Source organism: Stegastes partitus, unplaced genomic scaffold (assembly GCF_000690725.1).
Source record: "Stegastes partitus isolate 25-593 unplaced genomic scaffold, Stegastes_partitus-1.0.2 Scaffold375, whole genome shotgun sequence".
NCBI classification, from domain to species: domain Eukaryota; kingdom Metazoa; phylum Chordata; class Actinopteri; family Pomacentridae; genus Stegastes; species Stegastes partitus.
Genome location: NW_007578106.1, coordinates 349,444 through 363,937, shown reverse-complemented (window position 1 = coordinate 363,937; position 14,494 = coordinate 349,444). Strand labels below are relative to the sequence as shown.

General features: G+C 42.7%; 1 protein-coding gene across 1 annotated transcript in view; it reads left to right on the top strand.

The window, feature by feature from the left end:
* The window catches only part of LOC103359479 (vacuole membrane protein 1), a 59,220-nt gene that overhangs the window by 40,522 nt on the left and 4,204 nt on the right, over positions 1 to 14,494 (top strand). The gene's annotated exons all lie outside the window — the stretch shown is intronic.

Sequence of the window (14,494 nt, the reverse complement as noted above, 5' to 3'; positions counted from 1 at the left end):
AACTCTAGTCTGTCACAGAACGTCAGGTATTACCTACGTACCTGATCTCACAGTCGGCGCAAGCCAAGAGAAAGGCCTGCCTCTGTGTGTCCAGAGGGGGACTGCTATGAAACAACCGTCTATCTTTTCTGATAAAATGAGGCCTTTCAGGTTTCAGGCGTCCAGTGTTTATTAGTCTAGAACCTCTAGGGAGGAAAGAAACATCACATTTGAGCTTCCAGTGAGACAGCTTTCACAGAGGACATGTATTTGTGTTTGTGTAGGTCAAGGTGTAGTATTTTATACACGGACTGCATAAAATAGTTCTGCAGGTAAAATGCAAAACAAAGTCACACCTACAGCCTGTGGGCCCTCTGACAGTAAGGACGAGATGTGATAGTGGTTGAAAGGGTGTGGGTGGTGCTGGGTGCTGGTGGGTGCTGGTGGGCATCATGAGGGGCGCCATGTGGGGCGTCCCCCCGTAGAGATGCCAGGGCCTGCAGCTGGAACCTGTCCTGGACACACCTGCTGCTGGGAGTGCCATTTATTACATATACACACTGAGAGATATTTATACTGTCCTCTTCTCTTGGTCTCTCTCTCACACACACACACTCACACACACACACACACACTCACACACTCTCACACACACTCGCTGTGCTGAAATCAGGAGACCAGGTTGCATCAGCTCTCGTTTTTAAGTGCAGCCGATTTGTTTCTAAAACGAGTTTAAAATATCTCAGTTCAGGACTTTTTTTTTTTAATTTAAAAAGAAAGCTGTGGTTGTTGTTTTCTTCGTATTTGTAGTTTTAATTTTTACCAGCAGCACTTTAATCCTGTTGCATAAAATATTGTTCAAACGAGATGTGGACGGTGAGCTTCGTTAGCACAAGTTCAGTCAGAAATATTTTTGGATTCTGCATGTGTGTGTGTGTGTGTGTGTGTGTGTGTAAATCAACAGTTAATTTATTTCACATTATCAAATTACAATCACGATTTAAAACAGTGCAATTAGCAACGGGCACATGCCAAATATCAGGATACACGAGGTGCAGCTATTGAGCGACGACACTGATGCTGTGATTCAGTTTTATTTAATTTGAGGAGATTAAAACTTTCAGGAGTTGCATTGATCAGTGATTTGTCTGACACGAGCCCAGCCTCATTATTTAATAGGAACACACTGTGCAGCACCAATGAACCAGAGTTTAAACTGTTGTGTCAATAGTTTTACAAATTAGTTGTGTGACAGTCAGTGGATATTAAACTGAAGCTGAACTTTTAAAAAATGACTAGCAAATTAAATATATATCTGTGTGTGTGTGTGTGTGTGTGTGTGTTGTGAAAGAGCTGTGTGCCGTCTTGCAGTCACTGTTCATTGAGCTGCAGACTCAGAGTGGCAGATCATTGGTTATTGACAGGTTTCGCTCTGACTCACAGCCCGCTTCAGCTTCTCTAAAGGAAGTTTCCCTCCTTACAACTCTTCAACCGTCAGCTTCCTTCCTCGCTGAGGCCTTCCACCTTCCCTCTGATTTCTGTGCAGCTCTCACTCTCACTCTCAATCACACATCACCTTATGAATGGGTGACAGCGTTTTTTTTTTTTTACTTTAACCCCTGACAGACCACGGCGTTAACTGTGCAGGGGCTTGAAAATGAAGTGACACCTTTACACTCCGTCACCTGCGGCTCCCCCCACCCACTGCCAACCTGCCCACCAGCCTAAAGCAGAAACTCGCATGCATCTCTGTGCGCAATCCAACCAACACTCTCTTTTTAGCAACTGAAACAATACTTTTCTTCACACCTCAGCCACACTTTTTCCAAATTTTACCTCGAGCTGATTGACAGAAATCTGGAAATTGTACAGAAACATTTTCAACCCGGGGTAATGTTAGAACTGCAGCAAAACCTGATTATTTATTTTTTTAAATTGTAATTGTAATTGTTAACCTTATGGAAACTATTTTCAGTAAAATTCTGGTGTGTTGGTTTTACACAAAGATTCCTAAAACTGTAGTTTGGAGCCACGTCTGTCTAAAAAGTTTTTAAAAATATTTTAACTCATAATTCATTTAGTTTTTTTCATAACACATGAGCTTTTTGTTATCTGAAACATTTCATTCACTTGCTGTAAATGTAATTTATTTCTTTGCTTCTATATTAACACTAAACGTTCATAATTAATTGTTTAGATAAATGGTGGGATTGTAGTTTTTTAGGTTTCGTTTCTGTTTGCTCGGACGCTGTTTGTGCCCGCAGGGGGATGAAGTGACTCCTGGACTTTGGTCTCGCTGATTTCATTCTCACGTGACATAATATAATACTACACAATTCATTTCCTTGTGCTGTTGGGTGAACACACAGCAGACTTTAACCTCCTTGTCTGTGGTGCCCTCAACTAATTTCAATTCACACACACTGAAACTTAAAAATCCCTCTACATTTATCTTGAGCACTTTGTTTTCTTATTTTTTAATAAGTTATTTATCTTATATTTCTACTCTAAGCTGCTTGTATAATTATTTCTAATCAAGCTGAGGGACAGAATAAACAGGAACATTTTTCAGTTTATCAGAAAAAGTTTATTCTGGACTCACCAAGTGAATTCTCTTTCATAGGAGCTGGAATTTTTGAAAAAACCTTAAGTTTCAGTACAACAACACAACACCTGGCCTCTGTCTCTGTCTGGCACAAATCATTCTGAGCCCTCTGCTCTGTAAAATTATTGTTTTTGCACTGTTTTAAATTTGCACATTTTGTACAGTTAGTTTATTTTATTTATTTATTTATTTTAATAGTATTTAACTTTCTTGTTGTGATTTGGTGTTTTTCTTTTTTGCTGATGTATCGCAATAATTTCACAGATCTGGGAAAAATAAAGTATTTCTATTCTATTGTGTGTGTGTGTGTTTGTGTGTGTGTGTGTGTGTGTGTGTGTGTGTGTGTGTGTGTGTGTGTGTGTGTGTGTGTGATATTAGTGTGATTATCTACATGTAAAACCTACAGTACAGCAGCATATTTAGCTTCATTCTTTATTTGGTTCATGTTCCTGCATCAGTCTAATTTATTCCCACAAATTCATCTCAAAGTTTCATTAAGAAAATAGCTTTTTTTGTCTCATGGTGCTACTTGAAAGATGTTTTTATTCTGTTTTTATAAAGATTTTTCATATTTATGTGGCATCAGAGTCGTACTCTTGCTTACACATTTTTTATTTTTATTTTTTAAGTAATCTTTTTTCCAGATATGATCACTCATCCACAGTTTGAATGAGGGAAGCAGTTTTTCTCTGAATGACAAATGGACAACACAGCATTACTGACATTCAGTCTGATAGAGAGGTTTGGAGGCTCTAAAACTGCCAGCAGATATTTTCATCACCTCTCTTAACACAAGTGACCAACTCCTGGCTTGTTTTAGTTTGTTTTTTTTAACCCGTTGGAAATATAATGTTCAGAATATGCAAAGCAGCTCTTCAGTGACTTAACATTTCCATCAGACATCTTTCTGATGCTCATTTTGAGAGCCAGACCCAAAGAAAAGGAGTTTCAGTGGAAAAACAAGGTTTGTCCTCTCGCAGTTGTTCAGTCACAAAAAAAGTGTTCCCCCTTGTCAACTGTTTTTCTAATTACTGTCTGTTGTCAGACATTTCAGACTTGATGTATTACTACTGCATGTGTACCGTGGAAACAGATCTGTGTGTCTCAGGCAGATGGTTTTCAGTCTTCTCCTGCCGTGCAGAGCATTTAGGGCTGAATCTGTAGCCTTCTGTCAGCAGTATTAGGATAATAATAAAGATAGTTTTTCTTTGAACTGCCACTAAGTCACAATAAAACCCTCCCAGAATGCCTTTTGGGCTGATAACCGGGGCTGATAAGCAGGTCGGATGGAGCTGCTGCTGCTGATCAGACTTGTTGGGTTTCTCTGCGTCCTGTGACTAATGTACAGATGTCTCTTCTTGAAGATCAGCCGTGCGTGTACAGTCATTGTTTAAGAAAATGCTGCACACTCACACTGAGCGAGGCTTTGATCAAGATCTGAGGCAGTTATATGTCAAGACATCTCACGTTGTTTGCTTAAAAGTATTCGTTTTCAAAAAAAAAAAATCCCACCTGTAGTCACATAACCCCACACAGGCTGCACTTTTCTTTTTCTTTTTTTTTTTCTTTTTTAACAGATCTTAAATTTGTAGATTTAAAAAAAAAAAAAAAAGTTTTATATTTTATGCACTTGAAAAAGGCCTAAAAGTTCTCATAGATAGTTATGAGCACTGTTCTGCCTTTTCTTACTGCATGGGAATTTCCTTGAATTTTTCAAGAACAGATCATTTTAATGTAACCTGCTGCTGCTGAGGTGGATAACCTCATAAGAACTTCAGAGAATTGCCCTGCTGCTATGCTTCATATAACTCCAGGGCAGCACATTTATCTGTTCTGTGCCCAATCCTCCCTGTCCTCCTTCCTCTTATCTCAGCTGGGGCTTGGTCAGCCGGTGAGGTGGTGATCTACAGCAGGAAAAGCTCAGAATCACCCGGTGCATGCAGTAATGGAACAGGGAGCTTTCCTGTGTTTGACATGCCGTCTGGGTCTCCGGCCTCCTGGTTAGATCTGCTGTGAGTCGCTGTGAGCTTCAGGCCGATCTGATCTGTGCCACATTTTCAGCAACCGTTTGAATACAATGGAGGAAAAAGCAGAAGTCTGATAAATTATGAGGAAAGCTGCTGTGATCGGGCCTATCTGACGGCTCTGGTGCTGAAGTGTTTGTAGGATTCCAGTGTGTTTACACCTTGTCAGTGGTGGCTGTGGTGGGACTGGCTTTAGTTTCTGTAGAGGTCTGGGAAAGGACAGTGTGACGAACATCATGTTTGTTAGGATGAGATGAGAAAAACAGAAAAGCAGCAGCATTAGCTCCCATCTCATAGTGTCTCGCCTTCCCCCGTACTTTAAATGGATCTTCTCAATAATCCATCATCTTGATTGAGTCAGCCGCTCTCCATGTCTTGCATGGAGCTCGACAAATCCTTCACAGTCAGGTGTCCGGGGACAGAGTATCACTGTCAGGCTCCATTGACATGCAGAAAGGAAGAGTCCAGGGCTGAAAAGGTTATCCGGTAGAAAGCGGCGTGCTGGGGCCATGGGGGGAACCAGCACGTCTCCATGAGAATGCACCCATTTCCACGTGAGTCCATCTCTAAGGCAGGGAGTCCATTACCAGCACAATGGGCCTGCAGATGGCTGCTCCTGCTGCACAAGGCTGTCAGCATCAGGAGATCACAGCAGGCGGCCCCGCTCAGAAGGAGGCCAGAGGAGAAGCACAGGTCAGGGCAGAGCAGCAGCCACTCACTGGATCATACCAGAACTTTACACATCACAATCAGCATTTATGACACGACTACAGTGGAGCTGTACCTTAAGCAGGTGCTCTGGGGTGGTTATCGGAGGAAGAATAAATCCGTTAACAGCCTGTGAGGTTACTGTACATTTGCACTGTTTGATCTGGTTGCTTTGTGTTCTGTGCCAAAGACAGAACAGTATAAACGAGCGTATTGAAATAAAGCTGTGGTGGGAACGACGCAGCTTTCATGTCACAGTTGTACAACCTATGTCTATACAGTCTAGAGTTAATCCTTTCTCCTGCTAGCCTGGAGGTCAGCACAGCTTCTTGTGGACATCCACCATAAAGCCGCTCCAGTGCGCTGGGCTTACTGGAGAAGTGAAATTGCTGAGAACCATGCAAATCAAACTATTCTGGGTTTTCGCAGTAGTGCAGTTATCTGTACAGAGCTACTGAACTCTGAGGGGAGAAAAAAAGTCTGTTGCTGCTTGTTTCCACTGAATTTCACCCATCTTTTATCTGCACCCATAGCTCATATAGAAACCAGGTTAGTGTGGTTTCACTCTGAACTCGTCTGGGTCGGAGGTGAGTGCAGCGTGCACTCCACAGATCTGCCAAGGAGGGAGTTTTTTTTTTTTTAATAGCCATTTTTTTCTATATTACATTATTATTTGCATTATTGTATTAAAAACAAACATCCCCAGTTTTAATTTCTGACGTATCTATCGACTCACATGATCCATCAGCTGTTTTTTTTAATTATCTTCACTTCTTCTTCTTTTATGTTTTTAGCAGTGGACAAAGAGCTGTTTTCTGCTGATGACAGACACTCTGACCACGCTATGAGTTTATATTATATTATTATGACTTGCTCCTCAGCAGGTGACGTAAACAAGCTGCTGTGGACCATTTAATTCTTTCTTTATTAAGTTTACTTGACAATCATATAGAAACACGACTTATAACACCCAGAGTACACCCAACGTAGGGAGTTTTTTTAATTAGTCAATATTTTTATTTTTATCAACCACACAACACAAAAAGTGAGCAGCAGTCTGTGCTGAAGATGGTTAACTGAAGCTATTTCCTCGGAGGTGATGTATTACACCTCAGCATACTGAAATAATGGTAAACTATAATCATCTCTGTTACATGACAGTTTCTATAAATAGGCCTCTCTGAGCCATATGAGTAAAGTCTTCCTGTTAACCCAATCTGCAGGAAGGGAGTACTTCGATTCTCTTAGTCACTGGGTGCTCTGGTCACCTGAGAAGCGCCCTGACAAAGATGGCATTGATCAGTCCTTCCACTGCCCGCCCTGCTGGCCCGGACCAGCCAGACGCCCCACGTAGGATGCCGGGAACAGAGGCAACAGGGCACGACACCGGGAGTGAGGGATGGCGCGGCGGCTCGCAACCGACTCGCTTTTTATATGGCGTCATTAAGTTTAATGCGAGGCCCAGCAGGGCGTCCATTTTCTCATCTCCCCCCACTTCAATTCTGATTACTGTGGCCCCCGAGCTCTGACAGAAGCACAGAGGCAGTAACAGTCAGAGAGAGGCTTGACTCTGAGCCAGAAGGTCTTACACAGCCATTCAGAATAATATTCAGTCGCTCAGGAAGACTTATCGTTCCCATCGCACACTGAGGGCTCTGAGGTGGCACAAAGATATGAATGTGGTGTAGCTGTGCTAAGTAAGTTAGTGTGTGAGAGATAGAAAGACACAAAGAGAGGGAGAGGTCAGGTGTGTGTTCCAGGTCTGGTGTCATATTATGTGTCTCAGGGCTTCCTGCTTCATTCATCCCTCATTCATCTGGTCTGGTCCTCGGTCTCACACTTGGTGCCGCCACACATGCTGCTCGCACATCAAATCATTCCTGCACATGCTCAGGCCAAGGCTATGGAATTACTAATGTATTTATTCATGGGGATGGCAAATGGCCTGTATGTTGTTTTAGGAAACAGTACGCCATTGATTCATTTTTAGAGCAGCTCATTTGTCAGGGGAACACAACGTGACCTCAAGCTCTTAATCAGCATCATCCACTGAAGTGCATTGTTTGGTAAATCCCATAAACATGGTAATGTGTGCAGTAATCTCCACAGTTGTCATGAGGATGTGTTGTGTGAGAGGAGTCATCCCAGACAGGCCCTGACTCAGACGTCCGGACCCCTCTCGCCTCCACCCTGCATCCATCACACCTCAGTCAAAACAGACTCGCTGTCCCCCGTCAGCCTGAGTTGCAGCTACAGCACCAAGCGGAGGGAGAGACAGACTTGTTTCAGGCCTCGGGCTGAAAACCAAGGCAACCACACATTTTAAATATGAGGGGGCCGTGTTTTATGTTTTATCCCAGACACATAAATCATTTGTTTATTATTTTATTTAGTCAAATTCAAAGACTCACTACTTTGAATATAATTAGAACAATTTATTAGTTTTCATATCGTAGGCCTGCGCTGCTATCTTAAATCACATTCAAACTATTTAACTGTTTTACTGGGAAGTCATGGAGTATTCAGTGTTTCTGCCAGACTGTGCTTTTTTTCTATATGTATTTTTCTCAGTGTTGTTGGAGCACATTAGGACACGGTGCTGAATACTGCCGTCACATCAGAAACTTTCACTTTGCAGCCTCGGCGGCTCTCTAACCACAATCTCAGCAGCATGTAAACGCAGGCAGCAGTTTATATGGACACCTGATTAAAGAGTAAATCAGATGATCAGTTTGGGATATTTTAACAACTCTTTGCTTCTGTTTTCTACAAACATTGTCGCTAAAAACCAGAGTTAGTGGATCCCGCTGCTCGTCCTGAGCTCGTGTTGTTCTTGTCTGGTTGCTAGCTCGCTGATGCTGCAGCTGGAGCGGCGCATATAGGTTTGAAGCGGAACATATAGAGCACGCTGTGGCTTCTGACAGGTACGTAGTAACCTATGTGGTCGTCTGACTGGAGCGGTACGGTGTCTGCAACACACCACACAGGCTCCATATAGCCCTGCACTGTACTGTATAGTGAAAAGATCCCACACTCGCACTTTTGTTGTCGCCGGCTAACCTGCTGTGTTGGACTAGTGACATACATTGCATTTATGGGACAGTCGAGCTTCAGACAGTCTCAAGTTCTCATTTATTCCACGTGCCATTAATGTTCCACCCCGTGACCTCGTTTCTTTGGTGTGTTTCTGCCCTTCACATTTATTTAACATGTCGTAATGTGTTCATTTAACCCCGCTTGTATGTTTCACTGTTCTTGGGTTTTCTGACGTTCTGCACTACAGTTTCCCATTTGGGACTAATAAAGTGTAGATTTAAGTTGAAATACAGGAGGTGTGGTTATCACCAGGCTATTAGGTGCTACTTTGAAAGATGTCCCACAGAAAACAGTGTCCCCATAGTTCCCATACAGCGGCCAGTCCCCCACACATGACATCACAGGATGGATGGAGACGCTCTGATGAAGCAGCACTTCCCCACATCTCCTACTTTTCTCCATCTGCCTCCTCCTCTGTTTCTAGCCTGCCTGTTGCTGCCGCTCCACAAGTAGCAGTATGACTTGTCTGGATGTGTCTCCAGTCACTTCTGACTCATAGAACAAACCTTTTTTTGCCAAGGGAAGGGTCCAGGCCTGGTTACCCAGTGACCCAGCAGCTCCACACACCTCCACACCCAGACCAAGAGGGTCTGTGTGGGCATGCTGACCTGAACCTGGGGGGGTCATAAAGGTTGGAGGGCTGTTTTATGTGGTTGTCTGGGAAGTGAGAGGAATAATAGACTGCTATAATTGTTGGCCCTTGATTTCCTGGCAGCTCTGCGGGTACCCGAGAGGATAGCATGTGTCCATGCTGCTGTGTATGTATGTGTGTGTGTGTGTGTGTGTGTGTGTGTGTGTGTGCAGGCTGACACAGATGGCTGTGGAGCAGGGATGTGATAAACACCCTGGGCAGGGGGATCTCCGTCCAGGAGTGGGCTCCATGCTTTAGTGGTGAAGTCATTGGGAAAAAGCCTGGTTGAACTGGAGGAGGAACAGACACGCACCCACAGGCAAACACACAGACAGATATTACCTTACAACGTTTGCACGTGAATCACAATTTTCCTTACTATAAAGTCAAACACTCTCCTCCTCCCCTAATTCCATTATTTCATTATTCCAACACTTAATAAAATCTAATGGGAGCAGGGGCAGTTTACTGAGCCACGGGCTGATAAAAAAAAATAAAAATAAGAAATCACATGTGAGTGTTTTGCACAGAGATGGTGGAGAGGTCAGTGTCTCAGTACCACCGGTCACAGCACCACCTAACCTAGCTGTGCGTCTTGCCGCGTTGGTGCTGTTGTGTTAGGTGTGAACTATGGCCCTGTGGAGCATTGGGTAACACAAGCGATTGCCTAAGCCAGTTGTTGTGATGATGTCGTAACCCGTTGGACCTGGCCAGGGTTTGGCTGTCATGTGAGCCCTTGTTCTCTATCTTCCCTGCCGAGGACGTCAGGGTACATGTGCGTGTGTGCCTGCGTGTGTCATCTTGTGTATGCATGCCTTTTTGATTTCATAAGCAGAAAGAGCTAAAAAATCTGAATTTTATGAGTGAGTATCTGTGTGTGTGTGTTGGAGGTGGCAGCCTTCAGAAGGGCAGACATGTCAGAGGTCACCTCTGACTCAAGGCCTGTGGAATTTAGCCTCACCAAACGAACACAGGACGCCTGAACGGGCTCCGTACCCCACGAACAGCAGCAGGAAACGGGAGTTCATTAAGAAAACGACATGTTGCTCCCACATTAACCCTTTACATTAATGATCACGCTGCAGGAAGCTGAGGATGTGGGGTTTCCCCTCCGTGTTTCCTGGTTTGTGTTCCTCCTTTATTTCCTGATTATTGATAAAAGTTTGACTATTTTCTTTGATAAAGGACCGACATGGCACAGCTTCACAAACTGTGTGCTGCAGCTTCACTGAAGATTAATATCAAGTGGAGATACGAGGCCTCTGGCACCTGATTACTGATTTTTAAAGAAGCAGTTTTGTACCTGTAGCATGCAGCCCGGCAGCCATTGTCCTCTGAAACATACCAACACTGTGCCACTGTACCGACATGCTTTTATTTCTCTGTGAGGAACACGAGGCACATGTGGGTGACTGTTTTTAAGAAACAGCTCACAGTCGATATTTTTAATCTTTCATATTTTTCAAACCTTTCATTTTTTTCATTATTTGGATTTTGATATTTTCAATTATTTTATTTTTGTGCAAATAAATGAAACATGTTAATATATATATTTTGCATAAATCTGTGTGTGTGTGTGTGTGGTGTGTGTGTGTGTGTGTGTGTGTGTGTGTGTGCTGGTCACATAATGACATTAGTGCCTTGTTGTTGTGATGCTGGGCTGTAACGTCCACTGATGGCAGCACTGTTGAGCTTCACTGAACACACTGGTGCAGATTGTCAAACACTTTTGTCGGTTATTCGTATGCTTACGTTGCACAGATGTACTGTGTGACCGCACTCAGAAGTATTTGGGAAAACAGAAAAAGCACTGGGTTTAGTGGTATCATGGTGGTAGGGGTGTGGTGGTGCCTGTACCTCCATGTTCAGGAATATTGATCAGATTGTGTTGGGCTTATCTGATAAAGTGGTTTTCCCTTTTTCTTTTTCTTTTTTTTTTAAATTAAGTAGTGTTGCCTGTTTAAGCAGAGCTGGTCTGAACAAAGGACACATGCACTGATGTCAGCTTTCTGTCTGTTCTGCTTTATTAGAACTCATCATATTTAAAAAATGTTCCAAAATCATCATCAATCAATATCAGCCTGAACTCAGCTGTCTGAGCTGCTCATCACTAAGTCACAGTCCACAGCCCGAACGTCCGTACGTGTTGACTTTCTTCTGCATACTTTGGCTCCAACTTTGCATTTTATCCCTGAGCTCCTGCTGTTTGTTGTTGATCTGATAACTGAATAAATATTTATATTTCTTTTTGCCTGCTATGCTTCATTAATTTCTAAAAAAGTGATTTATTGATTCCATTTAGTGACTAAAAGGAAATCATTTAATGGCGCTACAGTCATTTGTTCTGAACATGAAGAAACCTGCACGCTACCTACTGAGTGTGATTAATAAATGATCACCCACACTGCCCATGTTTAGGAGCATTAACGTACACGTCGTGTGGATAATTAGTCACACAGACAGTGGAAATAATTTTATAACCCACCTCAGTGAAAGCCCTTATGCTTTTAACTTCTGGAAGTAATTTAATCAATTGCAGAGCAACTGTTCTAAGGTCTGATAGGATCCACACATGCAGGCTTTTATGGTTGTATAACTACCTACATTTTAAGGCTTTTCATTGTTAATATAAGCCTTTTGCAACCAGCCCATTTATTTTATTTTTCTTTTCTTTTTAGAAGAAGCAAGTGAGAAGAGGCACATTTTTAGATCTGCTCGTGGTTTATTCTTTGTTTTTTTTTTAAATGTTTGGCAGTGAATGTATTACCCTTATCACAGAGAATCTTATTTAAAACACACAAAGCAGATGTTTGTTTTAAATAACAGACAACATTATTTGTTTGTAAATCCAGTTTTTCTCATTTGGAGCAACATGAAAAACGTTAATGAACAAAAAGCTTCACGTTCAATTTATTTTTATGCTGATTCAGCTGCTTGGATAAAATAAGAGAGTGTGCTTTATTTTCATTAGGACTGTTTTGGCTTTTTTCATATTTAAGAAGTAAGTTAAATGCAGCTGGAGTGGATTTTTTATCAGCTCATCCTAAATCCTAAACAAATTCACACACTTTTTTGTTTTAAATGGGAATTTATTCCGACTATAAAAATTGTCAGCAGCTCTCAGAATGTACAAAATGCCTCTGTGCCATTTTTAAACAGTGCTGTAAATAGTTTTGCTCAAAGTGATTAATTTCTCCGTTTTCCAAGGCCACACATTTTTTCAAAGGCTTACTTTGAAAAAAACAACAGATTCCAGTGAGGACTTTTCTTGTACTTTTGACTTTTTTTTTTTTTTAACTCAGTAGCTGTAAACTGTTCAGACTTATTGTTTGTAAATTACATCTTATTGCTGGTATAAATTTCAGCTTTGAGCTTTTCCCTCCTTCGTCAGCTCAACTCCAGAAAGAACTCACAAAAACAAAAACTCAACTTTAACTTTCCAAAACTTTTACTGAACATTCAAACCAACTTTTACAACAGCTGCTGTCCAACATATGGCTGCGTGTGACGTGTATTTTAATGCATGCACAGGTGACACACATTTTCTAATTTATCAAGCAGGAACTCTTATTTCAGATTAAGAAAGATAACTTCAACAGAGAGATTCAGCTCAGGTACTCACGAGTAAATTATGAACACACAGTAGGAAATGTCAGGTCCAATCATTTCTCAACACCTTCTTCAGAAAGTGAAAATATGTTCCCCAAAAAAATAAAAAAAAAACACAAAATCATCATGTTTAATGGGAGAAGCAGGAAGCAGCAGTCCTGACTGTGTGGCATTAAATTCTTGTTTTAGACTAGTTGCTCTGAGCTCTTTGTCGGTGGATTTGCCCAGGCTCATGACTCAGTGTTGCTCATCGTGTAGGAGATGATTCGCCCGCCATTTCTGAAAACTCTTTCTCCCCTTCTTTGTTCTTGCCTGTTTACTTTATTTCCTGCGCTGATGCGTTTCTCCCGTTGTTTTCTAATTGTTCTTCGTCTGCCGAGAGCTCACGTTCAGCTCGTCGCCCGGCTTTTTTTTATGTATTTTTTTAATTAGTTTGATGCGTTTTTGTGTGTGTGAATGTGTTGGGCATTTTGTTGAAGTGGGGGATGGTAATAGGAGAGGCTTTGTTTCCCTCCAAAAAAAAAAATCCTAGCTTGATTTTTGATACCGTGTCCTCACCATTTCTATTGTGTAACTTAAAGCGTGATCCATCTGTCAGACTTCCTGACTGCTTTCTGCCCATCCACATGTAGGATATCCATTACCTGTTATAAAGTTAATCATTACTGAAAGGCTTCCTTGTTGTAAACTCAATCGTTTAACACAATCTGCTTTTTTTCTCACCATAACATAGGTGTGTGTATATGTGGAGGTAGTTGGGTGGAGGGTGGGGGGGACGGAAATGACTCGCCTCCTTCAGAGAAAGTTATCAGCTATAAACCCAACCGAATGTGACTGGGCTGCCCACGCAGAACCTGCCCGAACATCTTTGATGTGTCTCTGGGCTTTGATGATGAACAAAAGACGTATAAGTGGAACATAAGGAATGCCTTGAAACAATAGCTCAGGGATGTAATTCAGTGTGTATCGCCACAAAGAGAATAAGTGAAGGTCTTTAGTATGTATTTGTTTAGTGATTAATCACTAACTCCAGTCTAGGGATGGGCCACTGGTTCGCTATTCTAGGGCATTCTCTGCAGTCTCTCACGTCTTTTTTTTTTCTTCTCCGAGTGTGTGTGTGTGTGTGTGTGTGAGAGAGAGCCGAGGGAAGGGGGGGTTCGGTAGTATGCTTGTAGTTGGTGGCTGAATCTTGTAAAGGGTTTCCTAATATGGGCCGTCTTACAGGAGCGCCCTCCCCCTGTGGGCCATCCCCCCCGGTCTCAGCCAGTGATGACACAGCTCGGGGACGACTCACTTCCTCATTAATTGGCTGAAACCAGTTCTTACAGGAACCGCCAGTGATAAATGTGAGAGTTCTGAGAAGTCATTCATTTCTACTCGCTGCAGCGGCAGAGGAGGCACTGCAGGGGAGTTGAACGGGTTCACCGCTGTGTGTGTGTGAGTGAGGAGAGGAAGCCGAGAGTGTGTGTGTGTGCAGAGCAGAGCAGAGGCTGTGTGGTGATACGCTGCTGCTGCTGCTGCCGCCGCCGCCGTACGGGACCAGACAACTTTATCCTGCTGCTTCTCTGCTCATTGTGTTCTTGTTTTTAGCTGTTTTAGCTGTTTTAGTCGTGTTACGCTCTGTGTGTGTGTGTGTGTGTGTGTGTGTGTGTGTGTGTGTGGGATGAGCAGCGAAGGCATCGCACTCGTCGCTCTCTCCGTCTTTCTCTCTCCTCGGAGAGAGGAAGCAGGCGAGACCGACCCTGTACAGGAGATAGGACAGCATGCCTCCCTTTGTTGCTGCCCTTGGGCTGGTGAGTAACAATGACGTGACGTGATTTGTGCCCCACCACCTCCCTCCCC